Here is a 24,565-nt window from a genome sequence, read left to right on the forward strand (position 1 = left end):
CTTTCCCGACTCAAAAGCTCGCGTTATGCAGCCTCGCGTTCCCCGATCAGCCCTTCTGTTAGCACCGCCAGCACATGTTAAACCATATCGCTTAAGAGCCAAATCTGTCCCGTTGCAGCTTTCAGCTCCGTCCGCGGCTTCTCTCTTGGTGGTCCGTTTCTACAATCTACTAACCTAAGGTAATTCGAATTAAGAACATGAGTTGGTTGATTGTAAAGAAAAAACCCTAAATCTTTATAAGATAAAGCCATAAAAACCAAAACCCTAGATTATAAATCGAGCTCTAAAGAGTGATGAGTAAATTCGAAGTCTATAAGTACGATCCCAAAAATCAGTAACCTTGAATTTTTTGATGGCTCTTAAATTCTCTAAATCTCTTTGATCAAAGATCAAATTTTCGAACATCACTAAACCCTAATTCGAAAATATTGATTGAAACTTATTGATTATTGTGATGAATGAATCTCATGAAACTTGATTGGAAATGCAAAAATTCGTCAACCCTAAAAACCCTAAGGAAAATCGATTTGGATTGAAATTTTGGATTGTTTGAGGTGATTTATCACCTAGAACTATTGTTAGGATGTTTAAAAATTAATCTAATTTTGGCTTGTTTAAACTAAACCCTAATGACAGTTTAGAGATTTTAAATCGAAATCTAAAACTACATTTATTAACTGTTCATCATCCTACTGAGGCCGTCCTTCATTAGAGATCAAATATCTAATCTTGATCAATTGCTAGATCTTTGACTTAATGAAATCGAGATATTAATCAAACAAAGTGTGTGTTGTTCTGTTTCTGAAGCTCGAGTTTTTGTTTGGTTGCATCTCGTATGAAATGATAGAACCATGTTAGGATTGTAATTACAGTAACCTAATTGAGAAAAAACGGTCTTGCTACTGGATCGTTTCGGCTAATGAAACTGGCCGTGGCTTGAACATATTATCGGATAAGAATCCCTTGATTGAAAACCTTTTTTCCCACTTTCTTTTAAACCCTATTCAATCAGATCTAAATATATTAATTATGATTTAATGTCGAAAAATACAGTAGTGGATTTTGCTGCCTAAATCTCTTGAATAATTACAAAACCTTCAGTGGGCTGATCTATAATCATCCTGAAATCAAGGATCTCTAATGTTGAATGAACAACGCCAATGAAAAGTGGAGTAGAGCACATCCTAACAGTGAATCTTGATCTAAATAGAAGGAAAACCTACAAGATAGAGGGTAACACTGGAATCCTTTAGATCTTTTTTGATTTTGATTCGTAAGTGATACAACAGTGGTATCGTCTCCTACACGAGATTTTTACTACGTTTGAGGATCAGCGACCTGGTGGACCAAGATTGGACTGTAGAAAGACTGAAAAAGAATGCGTGACATAAAGTCTGTGGAGAAAGAGATCGGGCGGAATGCAAGATGAGACCGCATAAATGTGGGAAAAGGAATGAGAACCAAAACTGAAGAATCACTTTGGTCCTAAGGGAAGCGGTGTGAACGGACATGACTGGACGTGCCCAAAGATGACCATGGTCTATATCCGCAGGCGACAAGAATCAACGAATGGAAGAATGGACCATGGGTCCAGGACATGACCATAATGTGTGAGGAAGTGGAAATCGGATGTCGAGGAAAGTGGAAAGAGGTCGACGTAAAAGGACCAAACGTGTGGAACTCTCTCATTCAAGAGACCATGCCGTGGACCGTGTCAACTGGAGATCGACAACCGCCATCAAGCCAAATCATTGTGGTCAACCAGGTTCAGTGGAATAGGTGTGGATCAATGATTGGCTAAGACTTGTAGAGGACTCCCAAGAATCTAGTTGATCTCTATAAGAGAGTTTGAAAGGGAAGAATCCTGAAGCCCATATGACTTATCAAGATGCTGAACATGACTTCGATCATGAAAAGGACGATCTTATGGATTATGAAACTTCATATTGTCTTAAAGACTGAATATTGATTTCGACATTTGTAATCTAAAAATTCTATGTTTTGGTGTTTCTATGTTGTCATTTCTTTGAACTTGAAAACGTAATAAGAAATGAAATGATTTTATATATGAAGTTTCTAAGTAGCATCCTTTTGAAATGAACGAGAACAAGGATGTACTCGTTGTGGACAGTGGATCAAGCCACACAATTTTAAAAGATAAGAGATACTCATAAACCTAACTCTAACGAAAAACGCCACCATCTCCAGCATTGCGGGTATTGCTAGTCTCATAGAGGGGCACAGCCAGGCCAATATCATGTTGCCTATGGGTACACATCTTGAGATATCAGAAGCCTTGTATGTATCACCCAACTCTAAGAGAAGTCTATTAAGCTTTAAAGACATTCGATTGAATGGCTATCATATTGAAACCAAGGGCGAAGGACACAAAGAGTTCCTCCAGATCATTGTCGCCCAAGGTCATAAGAAAGTCTTAGAATCCATTCCCGCACTATCTATTGTATTTACCATGCTAAAGTCAGTATGATCGAGGCCAATGCCATTTTTAATAAAGAGGCAATCGACAATTTCACTCTATGGCACGACGCTTGCATCCCCCTCCCGGTTCGACCATGATGCATAAACTGATCCTGAACTCAAACAGCCATTCCCTTAAGAGAAAATGAATTATCCCTAAGCACCTATCGTGTGTTTGCTTGTTCCCAAGGGAAACTCATTTCTAGGCATCACCAGTTAAAGTCACTAAAGAGACTATAAACTTTCTGGAAAGAATTCAAAGGGACATCTGTGGACCAATTCACCCACCTTGTGGGACATTTCGATATTTCATGGTCCTCATTGATGCGTCCACTAGATGGTCGCATGTTTTTGTCTCCTGTCGACCAGAAACTTGGCATTTGCTAGGTTACTTGCTCAGATAATTAGATTACGAGCTCATTTTCCAGATTTTCCTTTAAAGACTATACGCCTAGATAATGCTGGTGAGTTCACTTCCCAAGCGTTTAATGATTACTGTATGTCCATGGGGTAAGTGTGGAACACTCCGTGGCACATGTACATACACAGAACGGCCTGGCCGAATCATTTATAAAACGCATACACTCATAGCTCGACCATTACTCATGAGGTCGAGACTTTCGGTCTCAGCGTGGGGACATGCCGTCCTACACGCGGCCAAGCTCATACGCATCAGGCCATCTAGTGAACACAAATATTCCCCATCATAATTACTCACGGGTCACGTGCCAGACATTTCCCATTCTAAGACTTTTGGCTATGCCGTTTATGTTCCAATAGCTCCACCACAGAGAACAAAGATGGGACCTTAAAGGAGGATGAGGATATATGTTGGATTTGATTCCCCCACGATTTTAAAGTATCTTGAGCCAACTACAGGTGATTTGTTTAAGGCCAGATACGCGGATTGTCATTTCAAGGAATCCGAACTTCCAACATTAGGGGGAGATAGCAGTAAAATGGAAAAGAAATCTCATGGAATCAAACATCCATATCTTGGCAAGATCCTCGAACTCAAGAATGTGATCTAGAAGTTCAAAAGATTATTCATTTACGAAAGCTAGCTAATCAATTGTCAGATTCCTTTGCTGACCCGAAAGTGTGACTAGTCATACATACCAGCTGCTAATGCACCAATAAGAATTGATGTTCAAGAGGGACACAATCAAGTTGCTACAGAGTCTGGACAACGTGTGAAACATGGTAGACCAATATATTCCAAAGATAAGACCCTCGGAAAACAAAGAAAGGTGCAGAAAATGAAACCGAGGTTCATAAGACACCAGACATGGCCGCGGCCGATCCAGCCCGTGATGTGGCCGCGTCCAACCCTACGGCTTTAGACATGGCTGGACCTGATGCCACTGATGTGGCCAGCCCTGATGGGCCAAACAATGATTCTTGGGACGCCAAGATTCATGGTACTGATGGTGCATATAATAATGAGATCTCAATAAACTATGTCTTGTCTGGAAACAATAGAACAGAAAACATGTCGACATGGATGATATATTTGCTTATGAAGTAGCACTTGAACTTATGGATAACGAGGATTATGAACCCCATCTATATATGAATGCATGCAACGACCAGATTGGCTTAAATGGAAAGAAGCCATAAACGTGGAGTTAGAATCATTGAGAAAAAGAGGTGTATTTGGCCAAATAATCCGGACACCTCATGATATCAAACCAGTTGGATACAAATGGGTCTTTGTGAGGAAAATAAATGAGAATGGTGAAGTCGTGAGGTATAAATCCCGACTTGTTGCACAAGGATTCTCACAAAGACCAGGAATAGACTATGAGAGACATACTCCCCTGTGGTGGATGCTACGACCTTCAGATTTTTAATAAGTCTGGCCGTGAGAGAAGGTCTAGATTTACGGTTAATGGATGTTGTAACCGCGTACCTATATGGTCCACTGGATAATGAAATCTATATGAAAGTCCCAGAAGGTATCGAATTGAAAAAAAAAGAGTTTCTCGAGAACAGCATTGTATTAAGTTGAATAAATCTCTTTATGGACTGAAACAATCCGGACGGATGTGGTACAATAGACTAAGTGAGTACCTAGTGAAAGAGGGATATAGAAATGACCCTATCAGTCCATGTATTTTCATTAAGAAATTCGAAAATAAAGGATTCGTGATCATAGCAGTGTATGTTGATGATCTGAATATCCTAGGAACCTCTGGAGAGATTTCCCAAACGGTTGAATACCTTAAGAAAGAATTCGAGATGAAAGATCTCGGGAAAACAAAATTCTGTTTGGGATTACAACTTGAGTACAGAAATGATGGTATCCTTGTGCATCAAATGGCATATACAGAAAAGGTACTCAAGAGGTTTAATATGACCGATTGCCATCCTCTGACCAGTCCCATATTCGTGAGATCTCTCGGTCTGGACACTGATCCATTTCATCCCAAAATGGACGATGAAGATGTCCTAGGTCCCGAATGTCATATATCTCAATGCCATAGGAGCTTTAATGTACTTGTCAACTCACACACACGGCCTGATATAGCCTTTGCCGTGAACCTACTATCTAGGTTTAGCTCATGTCCGACCCAAAGGCACTGGAATGGGATAAAACATGTTCTTCGTTACCTGCAAGGAACGAAAGACTTGGGTCTATATTATACTAACCATAACATAGATGGTTTAGTTGGCTTTGCTGATGCAGGATATCTATCAGATCCACATCATGCTCGATCACAGACATGATATGTCTTTACACATGGAGGTACGGCCATTTCATGGCGTTCCATGAAACAAACCATCGCGGCCACATCATCTAATCACTCAGAAATCTTGGCCATTCATGAGGCCAGCCGCGAGTGTGTTTGGTTGAGGTCGATGACCCAACATGTCCGAGCTGATTGCGGGATGTCTGAGGAAAAAGAGCCAACCGTGATGTATGAGGACAATGCTGCATGCATTGCTCAGCTCAAGGACGGCTACATCAAAGGAGACAAGACGAAGCACATATTACCTAAGTTCTTTTTCACGCACGAGCTTCAGAAAGCCGGCGAAGTCCTGGTCGTCCAAGTAAGGTCCATCAACAATTTAGCTGACCTATTCACTAAATCACTCCCGACTTGCACGTTCATGAAACTCTCGAATCAGATTGGGATGCGTAGGCTGAAAGACCTCCACTGAGTTTCACATCAGGGGTAGTACGTGTTGTACTCTTTTTCCTTCATCATGGTTTTCTCCCACTGGGTTTTCCTGATAAGTTTTAATGAGGCAACATTAAGCGTATTACAATCCCTGTATGGTTATGGCATACAAGGAGGAGTGTTATAAATCAATTGATGGATGTCCATAACCGACCCGGTCCATAACCGGCCCATGCGCTTAGAGAGAGAGACAGCCCAACCCTAGAGAGAGAGAGGCGGCCGCGAGACTTAGAGAGAGAGAGAGGCGGCCGCGAGACTTAGAGAGAGAGAGAGAGAGAGGCGGCTACATGGTTTAGGAGAAAATGAAACTCAATTTCCTTTTCCTTGTATGATTAGGATTTCCCTTTTTCTTTATGTTTATGATTTGTAATCTTTCCTTTTATCTATCTTGTAATCCCCTATATAAAGGGAACACTTTATGATTAATAAAACACAGAAACTTACAGTTCTAAATCTTAAGTTTCACAACATAACAAAATTTATTGGATCATGGATGAATTTTTTTGTGAACACTAGCATTTTTTATTAATATACATGAGATGCACACATACAATATATATATTATATATAACATGTGTTTTGTAATTTAATGGGAATATCATAAAAAAAGTTTATAAATAGGTATAAAAAGGTAAGGAAACATATCACTTTGAGAGCTAGCTCTAGTATGATGGAAACATTTTTTGAGAGCTCGCTCTAGTATGCCAACCAAATTCATTAATTCGTGTAGTTGATTCAGCCAATACGATCCGGTTAAACTCTTTATATTTTTTTGGATTTCTACAAAATAAATCATGACAGGGTGAGTTTTATTTGTATATACAATTTTTTATATATATTTGATCATTTTATTTATACATACACAATATTTTTTTGTTGTTATTATATAATTTCTTTCCGATGAACCAGATCAATTTTTATTAGAAATTGTGGAACTAAACTATAATCAATATATCATGGGTTGATCGGATTGAACATTAAACAATTATGACATAAAAACTTTATTTTCCACCGAACACATTTTTTAAAAAAGTGAACAGTATTGTTTCCACAATTGAATTATTTTGACATATATCTTCCATATGGTTTTGAAAGGTTTCGGATCAACCAATGAATTGATACATGTCATTTTAATGCTTTTAGTCGTATGTTTAAGGAAAACTTACATTTTTGTATAACTTATAAGAAAAAATCTAACATATAAAAAAATATAGCATATAAGTTTTTCTAATTTTTGTAATTAAAAATCGTTTAAAAATTTAAATATATAAATATTTAAAATAACATGTAAGGTTTCTTCATTTTTGTAATTTAAAGTCATTTTAAATTTTTTAAAATATAACATATAAGATAAAAATTATTTTCATTATATGGTTAATGTGATTGTTTAATTTTTTTAATAATATAAATTAAACAAAAATGAAGAATGATGCAAAAATTGTTATCAAATCTTTATTATTCATAGTCATTAATTGTCATATATATGTTAATCATATTAGATAATTTCGTAGTTTTTATTTAAGGAAATAATATACGGTTCTTATATTTTGGGTTAATATAATATTTTCTAGTAATTAGATTTGGACCAACACTTTTTTCAATTGATTTATAAGCTGACACGTAAGATAAATTAACATCTTAATTAAATTATAGTTAAGCATCATCACTTTTTAATTAGTACAAACTTAAGTTACAACTTTTTAAATGATCTTCAATTAATATATAGGGATATTTCTAAAGAAGACTTTGAAAAAGTCAAGATGTCTTTTAAGTCTTTGTATACTATGGTAAGGTAAGTTAAAGATTGGCCTTTAATTAATGGGAATATCATTAAAAAAAAGGTTTATAAATAGGTATAAAAAGGTAAGGAAACATATCACTTTTGTGTTTAAACTTAATTTTTTCCTAAACTTTAGTTTCTGGGAATTACGATTTTGAAGTTTTAAATTTATGCGTGTTTTCGAATGTAACTACTTTTATTAATTAAGGAAAAATCTTATTAATTGTTTAATGGAATAGCATATGAACATAAATAAATGGGCAATCTCCAAAATAGCACATTTCTAAGTTTATATCACAAAAATAGCACTCAAAAACTAAAATGACCAAAATAGCACATTTCTAAGTTTATCCTTTGAAAATTTTAATTTTTTTATTTTTCAAAATTTGAAATCTTATCCCCAAAACCTCATTTCTCAACTCTAAACCCTAAACCCTAAACTCTAAACCCTAAACCCTAAACTCTAAACTCTAAAACTCTAAACTCTAAACCCTTAAACCCTAAACCTTAACTCTAAACCCTAAACTCTAAACCCTAAACCCTAAACCCTAACCCTAACCCTAAACCCCCTAAACCCTAAATCCTAAACCCCACCCTTTAACTCTAAACCCTAAGTTTGTGACTTTTGATAAAACATTAAGTGCTATTTTTGTGACTTTTGACCTTGAGTGCTAGTTTGGGAACAAAACTTGATTTAGTGCTATTTTTATCTTTTTCTCTAAATAAATTACATAATAAGTTAAGACTTAAGACTTAAGGAGTCGCATTATTTATGAGAAAAAGAGAAAAATAGCACTAAATCAAGTTTATGTTTCCAAACTAGCACTCAAGGTCAAAAGTCACAAAAATAGCACTTAATGTTTTATCAAAAGTCACAAACTTGGGTTTAGAGTTAAAGGGTGGGGTTTAGGATTTAGGGTTTATGGTTTATGGTTTAGAGTTTAGGGTTTAGGGTTTAGGGTTTAGAGTTTAGGGTTAGGGTTTATGGTTTAGAGTTTATGGTTTAGGGTTTAAAGTTGAGAAATGAGGTTTTCGGGATAAGATTTCAAATTTTGAAAAATAATAAAATTAAAATTTTCAAAGGATAAACTTAGAAATGTGCTATTTTGGTCATTTTAGTTTTTGAATGCTATTTTTGTGATATAAACTTAGAAATGTGCTATTTTGGAGATTTGCACTTATTTTATAGAAAAAATAATTTTAGGGGGGGGGGAGAGAAGAAAGCTTAAATAGACGCATTGAGCACATCTGTACCTCACCAAAAGTCAAGAGAGAGAGAGCAGTCTTTTTGATAGCAATTCTCGAATTCGATTCCGAAGCAATCCATGGCTGAGATTGCGAAGGAAGTGAACGGTGGCGATGCTAGGGATCTCCACTCGCTTCTCTCTTCTCCGGCGAGGGATTTCCTCATTCGTAAAAACGGCGAACAGGTAATAACATTGTTTCTCTCTTTTCTCTCAATTGATTTCAACTTGTGTTGATTCTCTAGATTATGCTTCGCAAAGTGTTGTGTTCTTCTGGTTGGTTGATGGTTTCTCTTTAGGTCGTGTTCTCTGGAGTGAATTGCAATTAGAGTTTTGAGTTTTATGAATTTGATGATGTTTGCAGGTGAAAATTGACAGCTTGAAAGGGAAGAAGATTGGGTTGTACTTCTCAGCTGAGTGGTGCGGACCATGTCAGCGTTTCACTCCCCAGCTGGTGGAAATATACAACGAACTCTCTTCCAAAGTTGGTTTCGAGGTTGTCTTTGTCTCAGGGGATGAGGATGAAGACTCCTTTAAAGACTACTTCTCCAAGATGCCGTGGCTCGCTGTCCCCTTTACTGATTCCGAAACCCGTGACCGCTTGGATGAGGTTTTTAAGGTGAGGGGGATTCCCAACCTGGTGATGATTGATGACGAGGGTAAACTTGTGAATGAGAATGGTGTTGGTGTCATTCGAAGCTATGGAGCTGATGCTTATCCTTTCACACCCCGAGAAAATGAAGGAGATCAAAGAGGAAGAGGAGAGAGCGAGGAGAGCAGACTTTGAAGTCTGTCTTGGTGACTCCTTCTCGGGACTTTCATTACTCGAGATGGAAACAAGGTACCTTAATGCAAGTTTTTGGCTTTGTCACTTAATGAAACTGATCACAATTGCGTATTCTTTAGGTACCTGTATCGGAACTCCAAGGGAAAACCATCGGTCTTCTCTTCTCGGTGGCATCTTACAGGCAATGTAAGGAGTTTACTTCCAAGCTTGAAGAGGTCTATAAGAAGTTGAAGGAGAATAACGAGGATTTTGAGATTGTGCTCATATCTCTTGAAGATGATGAGGATGCTTTTAAGCAGGACTTTGACACCAACCCGTGGCTGGCGTTGCCGTTCAATGACAAAAGCTCGTCGAAGTTGACTAGGCACTTCATGCTGTCTACGCTACCGACCTTGGTCATTCTCGGACCCGATGGAAAGACTCGCCACTCGAATGTTGCTGAAGCTATTGATGACTATGGAGTTGTTGCTTATCCTTTCACTCCGGAGAAGTTTGAAGAACTCAAGGCGATAGAGAAGGCAAAGCTAGAGGCTCAAACACTCGAGTCTCTTCTTGTCTCGGGTGATCTCAACTACGTTCTCGGAAAAGATGGGGCTAAGGTAAAAAAGCTTTATTTACCCTATGAAGCTTCTAATCACTTCGATGTTGATATGAACTTGGCTGAACTTGTCAGGTGCTTGTGTCTGAGCTGGTGGGGAAGAACATTCTTTTGTACTTCTCAGCTCACTGGTGTCCTCCATGTCGCGCTTTTACACCAAAGCTTGTGAAGTTTACAAGCAGATAAAGGAGAAGGATGAAGCGTTTGAGCTCATCTTCATCTCCAGTGACCGGGACCAGGAATCGTTCGATGAGTACTACTACTAGCAGATGCCGTGGCTGGCTCTTCCATTTGGTGATCCTAGGAAAACGTCTTTGGCACGAACCTTTAAGGTCGGTGGCATCCCCATGCTAGCGGCTCTCGGACCAACTGGGAAGACCGTTACTAAAGAAGCAAGGGACCTCGTGGGAGCCCATGGAGCTGATGCTTACCCATTTACTGAGGAACGTGTGAAGGAGATTGAAGCCAAGTACACTGAGATGGCAAAAGAGTGGCCTGAGAAGGTGAAACATGCTCTTCATGAAGAACATGAGCTAGAGCTGACTCGCGTTCTACTTATGTGATAAGTGTGATGAAGAAGGGCAAATCTGGTCTTACCATTGTGACGAGTTGGACTTCGATCTTCATGCCAAGTGTGCTTTGAAAGAGGATGCCAACATAAACGGCGATGATGCTGTGAAAGAAGGTGGTGGCGAGCCCCAAGATGGTTGGGTTTGTGACGGAAACGTGTGCACTAAGTCCTAATATACTGGTTCAGGCCCAGTTATATGTATGCTGAGCTCATTTTCTTTCCCTTGTATAACAATAAGAGTGAGAAAGTGTGGTGTCAAAACTGAGCACAAATACTCGTTATGTCTCACATCCATTGACGTCCCTTGCTTGTTTTAGTCTTGAAATATTCGTCTTTATCAAATAATAGACTCGTTCTTATAAATCAATTGGTGGATGTCCATAACCGGCCCAATCCTAGAGAGAGACGGCCCAACCCTAGAGAGAGAGACGGCCGCGAGACTTGGAGATGAGAGAGAGGCGGGTACAACTTGCCTATTTTCTAATTCGTTTATGTTTATGATTTATAATCTTTTCTCTTATTATATTTCCATTTATCTCTCTTGTAACTTCTATATAAAGAGAATACTTATTCATTAATAATATACATATACTTACAGTTCTAAATCCTTAAGTTTACAACACGTTATCAGCACGATAACCTCTAACACCCTGAGCCTAAAACCAAATCGCTAAAACCCTAAAACCCTAAATGAAAAGGAATCTGCCTCGGAACTTCGAAGAGGCCGTTCTCCCAAACCGTGAGGACCCAGAAAACGATCAAGATATCAAATCGAAGCCCTGGCCGAGACGAATCAGTCAGTGCAAACCGCTTGTCGATCTGACCACCGACGCGCCCTCACGCACAGATACAGTGCGCGTCGATTTGCTTTGGAACCCTAATCCGAACCCGACGATACCGACGAACCCTAATCCGTTCGCGACTCCGTTCTAGCTCGTGTCCACCTGATCAGATCAAGCTCGATCACAAACATCAGATCCACATCAAGCTCGATCACAGACATGATATGTCTTTACACATGGAGGTACGGCCATATCATGGCGTTCCATGAAAAAAACATCGCGGCCACTTCATCTAATCACTCGGAAATCTTGGCCATACATGAGGCCAGCCGCGAGTGTGTTTGGTTGAGGTCGATGACCCACACACGTCCGAGCTGATTGCGGGATGGCCGAGTGCAAAAAGCCAACTGTGATGTATGAGGACAATGCTGCGTGCATTGCTCAGCTCAAGGACGGTTACATAAAAGGTGATAGACGAAACACATATTGCCTAAGTTCTTCTTTACTCACGAGCTTCAGAAATCCGGTGAGGTCCAGGTCGTCCAAGTACGATCCAGTGACAATTCAGGTGACCTATTCACCAAGACACTTCCTACCTGCACGTTCAGGAAGCCCACGCATCAGATTGGGATGCGTAGGCTGAAGGACCACCACTGAGGTTCACATCAGGGGAAGTAGTACGTGTTGTACTCTTTTTCCTTCATCATGGTTTTGTTCCACTGGGTTTTCCTGATAAGGTTTTAATGAGGCAATATTAAGCGTATTACAATCCATGTATGGTTATGGCATCTATAACCGGCCCATACACTTAGAGAGAGAGACGATCCAACCCTAGAGAGAGAGAGCCGACTACAACTTGCCTATTTCCTAATCCGTTTATGTTTATGATTTGTAATCTTTCCTATTATTGTATTTCCATTTATTTCTCTTGTAACCCCTATATAAAGGTAACATTTATTCATTAATAATATACATATACTTACAGTTCTAAGTCTTTAAGTTTACAACAGTTTTGATATTTTTTGAAGTAAACGATAAATATCAAGTATGAAAAACTTAAGTATTTTATTTGGTTTGATATCATCCGATTTGACATTTACAGTCATTTTTTTTTTTTCTTTTGTGTTTTGTCTACTAAGATCAATAAAGCAAAACATGAGAGTTAATCTAATGAATTCTAATATTTGGCAACAAGATCGGAAAAGGAAAAATAGTTATTTTGGAAGTCCAAACCTATAGAAAACATTTTTGTTTTTGTGGAAAGTAAACAAAACTCTCAATTGGGGAAGTTTATATTTTTGCTATTTCTTATTTATAATAGACCAAAACATTTTGCTTAGATTAACTCTCGTGCTTTTTTTTCGAAATTGAAATTCATTCATAAGCGAACTGCGATTGTTTAATACATAAGCGGACAGATAAAATATCCCCAAAGACAAGAGCCCAAAGAACATGCAGCTAAAACCCACACCAGAGCACCATTCAAACATAACTTAACAAGGAAACTAGACCACACAATAAGACTCAATAAACTAAAAATAGCAACACCAAAGCATACAACAAACCAGTGCAAGAGACTTCCCAAGTAGCAGGTAACAATGATCTGGATAAATCGATGCTGCCCTCGCGCACGCCATACGATACAATCCACTTGTAGAGCCCGAAGACACCGAGCGCGTCTTCTCCACCCCGATCTATCGCTGCCGCTCGCACTACATACCACCGACATAACACTCAAAAAAGAAGGCTTCACAACCCGACAAAACATATCACTTCATGATCACAAAAACTTTATGATCCACAAAAGCTTTGACTGACGCACTCTCTGACATCCATTTAACCCTAGATAGAAGCCCACCATAAACCTTCACACAAACAAGCCTCGACGATCGAAACTCCAAAGCAACCATTAACCACAAACCGACGAGAGATCTGCACCTGCACCAATAAGAGGAGAAAACTGAACACGAAATACACCACATACAGAGAGACTGATTGGCAAACACCAGAGAGACAAGCAACACCAAGCAAGCATACCACAAAACGACAATCTAAATTCCGATATCTAGACACAAACAAGAGGATCGAAAAAGTGCACCAAAGCCTTGATCCACCAGCGAACCGTCCCTACTTTAAGCCAAGCACCGAACGTCACAGTCCGGACAGAAAAGGCGGGTCTTGACTTCTGAAATGGAGCAAGGAACACCAAGTCGCAGCTTCGAAGAGGTCAAAGTACGTGTCACCAAAGCAACCACGGGGCTGACGCCGGCGCTGGGAACACGTCTCCGCCACCAACCACCGGCAAACACCACTCCACCATCGCAGATCTAAACCGTACGTCGACTCCGGGAACCAAAGAACAGACCTCTTTCCACCGCCTAATGAAAATCTCCTCCAACTGTCTCACCGCCATAGATGGAGGTAGATCCGACGTGAAGGATCAGTCTCACCTCGCCACGCGCCTCGTCACGAAGCTACTGTCGGAGATCTGGAAAAGAAAATCATCAGATCTTGACAAAAGCTTCAACCCTAGAAGCCGACTCCCATCTCCACCGTCCAGCTGTGAGTCTCGCCGTCACGCCATAGAAAGCCGGACTCCCTCACCATCAGCCACAAAAGACCTCTGGTTGAAGCCTCGACAGGCACAAAGTGACTTGCATATCGATCAACGAGAGCAGAGGGAGAAGAGAGCATAGAGAAAACAAGGATAAAGGGTGGAGGGGAATGCCTCCGGCTCCGTCGGGACGGTGGCCGGAGCTAACTCTTCTACGTCGGTGCTTTTCTTCTGTTCGTGGGTTAGAGAGAGAAAAAATTGATTTTTGATTTGAACTGGATTAACTCTCATGTTAAACAAAATAATTTCGCATATCCAATTTTAGTAAAATATTATATTATTATTTAATAAATAATTTTTAAATGCTCAAAAAATATTTATAATTAATTCACAAATTCGGAAGTAGCAAATGAGATAAGCAACTTGTAAACAATTCATTTTTGAATAGGTAATCAAAATGAGAAGTAACAACCAAACACATATCTACATTTTTATTAGGGTTAACGACATATTTTCACAACATAACTATCATATAGTAACAAATGTACACCATCTTTCATCCTCGTCTAAATTATACATAATATAAGTATCTAAACTTCTTACCCCCTAATCCAAAAGATCAAAACCCGAATCCACCCAATGTTTAAAGTTCAAACTAAAATAGACACAGAGCGGTTTAAAGTTAGTTTGCTATTCTTTGTTTTTAAACTTAACCATTGACTAACCTGATTAAACCTAAACGAATCGATTAGAAAATTTAAACCAAGTTGGTTAATTATTCTCTCTCCTATATAAATTTATATACCAATTTTTGAATTATGACAGAAATACAGTGACAATACTAAGAAAGCAGAAAAATAAAACCATACAACAATGATAATCAAAGAACGGCCACAACAACAACCAATAATTCAGCCTTAGAAGAAGAGACATCAGAAAACCAATCGACCACCACAACGAGGATAGGCCTGGGCATTCGGGTCGTCGGGTCGGGTTCGGATTGGGTCCTTTCGGGTCCGGATCTTTCGGATCTAAGAGTTTAGGACCCGATAGGGTAATTTCAAATTCTCGATTCCGGGTCGGTTCGGATTGTGCCGGGTCCGGGTCGGGTCGGATCTTAGACAGTTAGACCCATTCGGGTAACTAGAATTTATCGGTTCGGTTTCGGTTCGGTTTCAGGTCGGGTTTGGTTCGGGTTCGATTTAAAAAAGACCTAAAAATACAAAAAAAATATCTGAAAATATTTATATATCCGAAAATATTCGAAATTTTATTCAAAATTTGTGTTTTATTATATTAAAATGTGTATATATATTAAACTATGCGAGATACAACAACAATTTGTTGTCTCCTAGTGGTTGACCCCCATGTTCTCTAGATGAATAACCCGTCTTCGATTCCCCCTTGATGCATTTTATTTAATTACATTATTAATTCGGGTACCCGGGTTTTGGGTTTGGGTCGGGTCGGGTCCAAGACCCGCGGGTCCTCTGCAACAAGACCCGATAGGGTAATTTGATCGGGTCGGTTCCTACCCGAAACGGGTTTTTTTTGGTCGGTTTTGGGTCGGTTTCGGGTCGGGTCTTCGGGTCCGGGTAAAATGCCCAGGCCTAATAAAGCTCCAACCACATCAATCCCCCCCCCCCAAACAACGAAAACACGCCGCAGCTTTGCTGAAAAAATACGAAGCCACAACCACATCAGACCCGCCACAACAATAAATCACTGCAGCCTTGCCGGAAAAGTACAAAGTTACAACCACATCAGTCCCGCCAAAACGAAAACGCTGCATCTTTGCTGAAAAAATACACAACCACAACCACATCAGTCCCACCACAACAAAGAACCATCGCAGCCTTGCTGGAATAGTACAAAGTTACAACCACATCAGTCCCGCCGCAGCTTTGCTGGAAAAGTACACAACCACAACCACATCAGTCCTGCCACAACGAAGAACCGTAGCAGCTTTGCCGGAAAAGTACGCTGCTACAACCACATCAGTCCTGCCACAACCATGGATCACCATGGCTTCGTTGGAAAGGTACAGAGAAATATTTCCACCGTTAATTGGAGAGAAGAGCTGCCTTCCACCATCTCTCAAAACTAAAGAAAGTCAATAGCTGTGTACTGAAGCTGTTATTTGGAAGGAAGAAGCCAGTGAGACTGCCACACCCTCAAGACCTGCTACAAAAGAAGGCAAGAGACAAATACACCATAACTGGAAAGCAAGTCGATCCAAGACGACGAACCCATAAGCTCCAGAGACAGTATTTGCTCAATACGCACTGCCACAGAAGAATAAGACTCCATGAAGAAGTCTTGAGAAGCTTCTCATGCGAACCTTGACTGAAACTAACCAAGCATAGAAAATCCGAGCTCCTCTCCAGTCTCTCTCCTCTGTTTCTTTCTTCTTTGGGTTAATCGTGTGATGGGCATGATGGTGTTTGTGAAACCTATGTGCATGGGTCAGATTCTTTGTTTTTTGGAGTTTTGTGTAAAACTTGTTTTGTGTTTGAGAGAGCACGATAAAAAATGAGAGTGTTTAGGCAGAAATCAACAATGAATTCGTGGACTGATGTCCCCCTTGGATTTATGGGAAATGAAATGGGTTGTCTTTGGATTTTTGATTTTAAGGTTCTTGAGGGGTGAGATCAATTTGGGATTTTATTAGAGGGTTGGGCCGGTCGGTTTAAATTCAGTTCTGAAACCAATACCTGGTTAAATATCGGTTAACATTTTAAACCATTAAACCAACCCAATTTTTGGTTGTGCGGATTCGAGTTTCGATCTTTATGATAGGGAGGTTATAGGTTTAGATACTTATAATGTGTGCAATTAGGGCCATGATGAAAGATGATATGCATTTGTTATTATACGATAGTTCTGGTGTTAAATTAGGTCGTTAAAACTTTAAATTTTCAAATTAAAAGCCATAATGCCTCCAATTCATGTTTGAACCAAACAATTCCTCATTTTTTAAATAATAGACATTTTATTCTCATATTTTGTTGATTCAGCTTTTAAGAAATTTAATTAATCAACTATTAAACTCGAGGAACGGTCATTATACCTAGTACGACGCAGTTTTAAATTCATGGTTTTAAAGACGGTTTTCTCTTATTAGAAGTCATTAACTTATTGATAAATTACGTCTAAGGGCATCTCCATCTCCAGTCCATTTTTTTGTCTGAAATGGAGTAAAAATGAATATGGAGTAAATAATGCTCCAACCTAATTTTATATCTCACTCTATAATGGAGTTTACTCCATCTCTATAAATGGAGTAATCTATTTTTTGTTGTTCTCATCATTTCATTATGGAGTAGAAAATAAAGTAGGGTTAGAACATTTTTACTCCGTATTCAGGAAAAAAAAACGAAGTTTTACGATTCTCTAAGTAACGCCATTGTATATATTTGGTGGACCATCAATTTTCTATATGCTTTCCGATAGACTTCAATTAACGATTGGTGGTGGACAACATTCTAATGGGCCTTTAACATTGATGCAAATCCAAACGAATAAGGGGATGATTGGTAAGTGCTATAGCTTTATATTTTTTGTTCTAGAATTTAATCTGTAGATTTATTTGCTGTACCTTTCTTTGCCGTAGATTTCTAAAGCACTAATTTTTGCTCTGGAAATAAAGCTCTCTACAGCCATATTTTGATTTTGCAGAAATTTTTTTGCTGTGAGTTTTTTAAGGAAAACAGCTCGATTGGTTGACATATATAGCTGTAGATTAAATTTTGGCTGTTCAGAGCATCTACAGCCCCAACCAATCATCCTCTAAGACTATACAAAAATTAAATGATTTAGTGTTAAAGTTATCTAACCTGATGAGTTGAAAAAATACATATTGTTGAACTGAAGAGAAGATGGAGCTTGTACAATAATAGGGCAAGCTCTAGAAGATGTCAAGAAGAGTTCAATCAAGCTTCAGAGATGTTCTGAAGTAGTTATCTTGTGAAGTTAAGTCAAGGAAAGACTTAGACTGATCATGTGAAGGCTTTGGAGAAGTTAGAGAGAAGATGGAAGTATGGTGCAAAGATAGGGCCAGTACGGCCATGATAGGGCAAGTACGGCCATGGTACGGCCTAGGGAGATCCAAGAAGGTATATGGGTCGACCATAGAAGATGTTTGGATGAAGGTGCAGATATAGGGCGAGTGTACGGACCTCAAGGCCGTACATCGACCGTACATCCCATCCGGTTCGACCAAATACCCGGATCAGCTTAGTTTGGTGATGTGCAATGTGTGGGCGTGGATTATCCTTCCTTATGTGACCATTGGGGAGTCTTGGAGGCAAAGGAAGATTCAAATGGATAAGGTGAGCTGTTGGTATGAGCTGGAAAGGTAAAGGTGCTTTACCTTTACAGCCTTGACTCATCTGATCCATCCAATTCAAATGAAGCAATCTGAGCCCTCCATTCAGTCCAACCACGACCAGCTAGCACCAGAACATCAAAGACCAGCTTCCTCTCATCCTAACCATCAATTTATCTTTAATCTACAGCCCTAGGATCTAGGTTTATGATCTGAGTTGTGTAAAGGCATATATAAGCCTCTTATGATCATTTTGTAATCTTTAAGTGAGTAAGGGGGTTTCCCTTCTCCTTCTCTGATCTAAAACACGTTCTTAGTCTCTCTAGTCTCATCCTGAATCTATATACACGTTCTCAGTCTTGTTACTAATCTCTTAAACACTTAGACACACAAACACTCATTAGACTTCTCTTCTCTCAAATCGCTTCCAAGCTCTCTCTCTTTACCCATTTGGGTTTCATACACACATACAACCTGAGTTCTCTTAAATCTCACATGGTATCAGAGCCAGGTTCATTAGAACTTGGTTCCAGCTTCCGCTCAAGCACAAGCTCACTCCCATGCCATTTCAAGCCAAGAAGAAGCTTCATGGTCCAGCCGGCTGTTCAACCTCTTCAAGAAGAAGATGTGCTCATCCATGGTGTCCAGGAGCTGTCCTTGGTCGTTCTACACTCTCTCATGTCCGTCCTGAAGAAAGAAAGCCATTGGAAGCATGTCCAAGCCTTTCCTATTCTCTGTCCAAGGAGAACCTTTCAAGAAGAAAGCCTTCTACTGGTGACTTGTGGTGGCGACTCAAACATGGTGAAAGGAGGTGTCTTTGGCATGGTGGGTTCAAGGAGAAAGGCCAGGCAAAGAAGGAGATGTTGGTTCTCAAACCAACAGCTCAGATCTGGCCAGTTATGATTCATATTGCCTTGGAGGTTCAAGGAACCAGCACAGGTTCCTTGGTTGTAAGCTAAACCTCCTTCCCTTGTTTAAAGCTTGTGTCTTTATGTTATGGTTGTTGTGTGGTGTGGTTAAGTCCTGCGGATTCTGTTTTACATCATATTGTGTGATTGCTAAAATGAAGTTGCTTTAGAATCTGTCCCAGGATACTTTAAAAGTCTCGTTTAGGTATTGAAATGGTTTAGTATGCTTAGCTCCGGTTCATAGTGATGCTTGTTGTGATTAATTAAATCTGCTTGCATACATGAAGTGAAACCGAATTTAAAGCCGTTGCATATAGTCTTGTGGCTGTCTTACATTGAAGTATTAGATTCATGTCTAAGTACTGAGTAAAGAAGCTCTTAAGAATGCCTAAGTAACTTGTCTTGAATCTGTTAGGATCCTGCTTGTACTTAGAGAGTTAGCTTGCAAAGAATAAAACTTGATAATGCCTTGTGTCTATCTGTTGCATTGCTTGTGATAGTAGGAATCAAACTTGATAAGTTATTAATCAAGATTTGACATCAATACTATTGAAAATGGTTAAATGCTTAATGTCAGTTCTAAATAAAAATGTCTTGTTAAGATGATAGATTATATTATCTAATCATGCTTGCCTTCATGAGTTAGAAACTGAGTAAGATTAATACTATCTGCCGCCTGTTTATTGTTGCATTTAGATTAAAGTCTAAGTTGCATATTAAGGAATGGTTAAAATTGCCTAAATACTTTGACTTGAATCTGATAAGGTCTTGCTTAGTATTTAGAGAATGGTTGCTTGCATAGATAAGAACTTGACATTGTCTTGATTCTATCTAATGCTATAAAGCTTGAGACATTGGTGATCAAACTTGATGAAGTCAAGGATTGATCCCAATGCAATTGTGTCTTATCTTTGCTAGAGTTTGAGTGATGTTTCAGGTTCAACAAAGGTGTTCCTAGTTCATCATCAAATCCGAGTTGAAAGAGAAAGAATGATGCCCATTGTGTGTACAATGGAGAGGTGTTACAAGAAGGGAGAAGCACAGATGGTTGTAAAACTCACTGGTGTTCTTCTTCTCAACATTGCAAGTACCAGAAGAAGAAGCCAACCGGGTCTAGGCAGTGGCGTGCCTATTCAAGAGGGTGCTCAAACTAAGACAGAGCACTCTTGGCTGTGTGAAGAAGAAGGCTACTCTATCAAGGCGGCTTCTATTGTGAGGTGATTGAAGAAGTAGCTGAAGCATCCACAAGCATTCCATCATGGTGGTGAATTCAGAAGGGTGATTGCAGTAAGAGAAGAAGAAGAAGTAAGGATTCAAGTGGTAACGTTGAGAACCACTCCTCATCATCTTAACCAAGGGAGTAAACCTAATCTCATCTATCTTAATATGTCTTGATAGGTTTATCTCCTGACTATACTATGTGCTTTCCCTAAATTCCATTAAGAGTTTATAGCTTCTAGTAGAATGTCTAGGCTAATTGCACTAAAATTGTGTTGCTGCTGCATTGTCTTATTGATAATAAGTAATGTCTAGAGTCCCAGAATCTCACGGTCTGTTTATTGCATTGTCTTGGGTGTGGTCATAAACTTGAATCATCATGAATGTGTTGTAGAATTGGGTAGAATGTCTCTGCTACTTGCATCATGATTAATAAGTTATTTTGCATACATAAGCATATCTCATACTGTCTAAGTTCAATCCTAGTGTTATCTGATGCTATTGCCTATGTTTAATCCATCAATGAAAGTCTTGCATCAATTAGAAATTGTCTAAGTTGCTTGCATCATTGGGTCTGATTGAAACTGTTGTGGATAGCTTTAATATTAATCATGGATTGAACCTGTTGCATTCATAGCTAATGCTTTAAGATTGTGCATTCAGGTAGTAATGCATTTAAAAAATGAGCCTAAATTGCAAATGTACTGATGTAAGCTTGCATTGCATTTAGAGAACTTAATAATCATAATAACCTAGGATGTCAATGTAGTGTCTAGAACTTGCATTGTCATTGTTAGAGATTGAAATCTGCTTGTCTTGACTCAGTCCAGTTCTGATTGTTGCTATGCCATAGTTAAATCCATCAGTGATGTCTTATAAGCATTTAGAAGTATGTCTAAGCTATTTGAATCATTGACTTTGATAAAACTAGTGAGCATAAGCATGAATTGAGTCACTCTTGTTGCCTTGATTGCATAAGTATCATCTAGGCTTGTTTTCATTTTGGGTTGAATCTATTTCATTCATATAGTGAGTATGTAACCTAATGCATTCATCTATTGTTGCATTTAAAAAAAAAAAAAAAAAAAAAAAACTGAATTGATTGTCTTTGCTTGATTGTCTTGATTGTCTAGCTTGTTTCAAGTATCATATTATTGTGGCATTGGTGATCAAACAGGATGGATAATCTTGGTTTGATCCCAATGGGATGATCTGATCTTGCATTGAGTTGTGGTGGTGTTAGGTACACAAGGAAATGTGATACATGTAACTCGCCAACAACCAAGAATGTAAAGACAAGGGTCTTGCGCCATTGCATATCATCACTAGGACATGTTAGTCCATAATCTACAGGAAGTGTAGTGTGATTGAATATACAATGAGAGATGGCCATTGCATAATACCATTGGACATATCTAGTCCTTAGTCTACAGGAAGTGTAGCATGGGTCATTATGCAATGAGAGGTGTGTCTTGTGAGACTCTCCATGGTGATTCAAACACCCTAGTTCCTGGTTAAGGAAGAGAGTAAACTCACAAGAAGAAAGCTATCATGAAAGATGATAGTTATTAGACCATGGAGATGCATAGGATCATCACAAGCTTAGCTCCTTATAGTCTCGGTTCTAAGCTTGAGGGGGAGTCTTAATGCATATGATCCATGGTCAGTAACAAGTCTTTGCAAAGGCTTCTACAAAGGATCATCAACCGGACCAAGTCAGTGGCGTGTCTAGGTAAGAGGCTGTTCAGAGCAGTCTTGGCGAGTGAGGAAGAAGGCTCTCCATCAATGCTTCAATGAGAGGTGATTGAGGAGAGCTGATGAATCCATTCTGCCTTTCCAAGAAGTTGATGATGCCATGAAGATGGTGCATTGGCCGAGTTAGGAAACTCACAAAAACACAAGGGAAGTTCCCTTAGACTTTTTAAACTCTTTCTTCAATCTGTGTCATTCATCTTATTCATTACTTGTGCTTGAAAAGATACTTAAGATGATCATGATTGAATTATGGGATTGTGTGCATCAAGTGTGATGCAGGATATTCATTTTCTTGTTCTTGATAGGTACTGATGCACCTTTGGGATAATGTATCAGGTACCATTGCTTGAGCCTCACTAAAGATGTTCCTGGTCATTTCCTAGCTTCTCTAAGGTGGCTGTGAAGCCTGTTGAGAGGGGGAGATCCAAACCAGTTCTATGAAGAGGGCAAGCATAGTTTGAAGTCTTGCTTAGCCTCACTGATGTTTAAAGATGATCCGGTCGCATCCTTGCCTTTCTAAGAAGGTTATGAAGCTTGTTGAGAGGGGGAGTCCCAAACCGGTTCCATGAAGAGGTGAAGCTCAGGTGTGAAGTGTGCGCAAACCTGTGAAGTGTTGCTGCACCTATTAGGCCGTGATCCAGAGTTTCTTGTGTCCAACCACATTGGTTCTAAGGCACAAGAGCTCACTGGCCAATCCCTAGGCTTTGGAGAGCTCTACTCTTTTTCCCTTGCAAGGTTTTGTCCCAATGGGTTTTCCTTGTAAGTTTTTTAATGAGGGAGACTCTTCAGAGTTCCAAGCTTGGCTTAGGATCTCCTAAAGTCAAGCTTGAGGGGGAGTGTTGAAACTGAAGAGAAGATGGAGCTTGTACAATAATAGGGCAAGCTCTAGAAGATGTCAAGAAGAGTTCAATCAAGCTTCAGAGATGTTCTGAAGTAGTTATCTTGTGAAGTTAAGTCAAGGAAAGACTTAGACTGATCATGTGAAGGCTTTGGAGAAGTTAGAGAGAAGATGGAAGTATGGTGCAAAGATAGGGCCAGTACGGCCATGATAGGGCAAGTACGGCCATGGTACGGCCTAGGGAGATCCAAGAAGGTATATGGGTCGACCATAGAAGATGTTTGGATGAAGGTGCAGATATAGGGCGAGTGTACGGACCTCAAGGCCGTACATCGACCGTACATCCCATCCGGTTCGACCAAATACCCGGATCAGCTTAGTTTGGTGATGTGCAATGTGTGGGCGTGGATTATCCTTCCTTATGTGACCATTGGGGAGTCTTGGAGGCAAAGGAAGATTCAAATGGATAAGGTGAGCTGTTGGTATGAGCTGGAAAGGTAAAGGTGCTTTACCTTTACAGCCTTGACTCATCTGATCCATCCAATTCAAATGAAGCAATCTGAGCCCTCCATTCAGTCCAACCACGACCAGCTAGCACCAGAACATCAAAGACCAGCTTCCTCTCATCCTAACCATCAATTTATCTTTAATCTACAGCCCTAGGATCTAGGTTTATGATCTGAGTTGTGTAAAGGCATATATAAGCCTCTTATGATCATTTTGTAATCTTTAAGTGAGTAAGGGGGTTTCCCTTCTCCTTCTCTGATCTAAAACACGTTCTTAGTCTCTCTAGTCTCATCCTGAATCTATATACACGTTCTCAGTCTTGTTACTAATCTCTTAAACACTTAGACACACAAACACTCATTAGACTTCTCTTCTCTCAAATCGCTTCCAAGCTCTCTCTCTTTACCCATTTGGGTTTCATACACACATACAACCTGAGTTCTCTTAAATCTCACAATATGTACATCTATTTATTATAAATAGATCATGATATAAGTATTTCTAGATAATTTCAGTCAGCGCAGAATATGGGTTATCATCTATTAAATTTATGACGTTAAGCATATAGTCTGGCTGGTAGTTTTTTTGTTGATATAATTAATTTCAAATTTTAAGAAACATGGATCCTGTTAGTATTAGTTGTGGTTGTTTTAGTCAAACCGTCCTGATTAATAAACGAGATGTTGAATTACAGAAATATTTTAGTTCAGGAAATCATAACTGTTGATAAAAAGAAGGATAATCGTAAACTTCTTTATTTAAGAATATTTTCATTCATGTATTCAATAGTGAGCAACAAAATTTTACAATAGTGTGTATATATAAACAAAGGATTGCTTAACGATTAAACAAAGATTGCTTCCTTTCTTCCCCTAGTGGTCTGTAAGTTTCTTTGTTTTCTCCCCGTTTTTGATATGTTGATATAATATTTATGTAATTCCCTTTTTTTAATCAGGAAATATGGCAAAAATCTGCCACAGATGTACAAGTACGACAACCGTGATCCATTGCGTTACCGAAACTCAGAACTTCA

At 39.1% G+C, this 24,565-nt stretch overlaps 1 pseudogene; it reads left to right on the forward strand.

Moving 5' to 3' along the window:
- Window positions 1-8,640: 8,640 nt before the first annotated feature.
- Window positions 8,641-11,010, forward strand: LOC125598241 (annotated as a pseudogene).
- Window positions 11,011-24,565: the final 13,555 nt, after the last annotated feature.

Source organism: Brassica napus, unplaced genomic scaffold, assembly GCF_020379485.1.
Source record: "Brassica napus cultivar Da-Ae unplaced genomic scaffold, Da-Ae ScsIHWf_1664;HRSCAF=2285, whole genome shotgun sequence".
NCBI classification, from domain to species: domain Eukaryota; kingdom Viridiplantae; phylum Streptophyta; class Magnoliopsida; order Brassicales; family Brassicaceae; genus Brassica; species Brassica napus.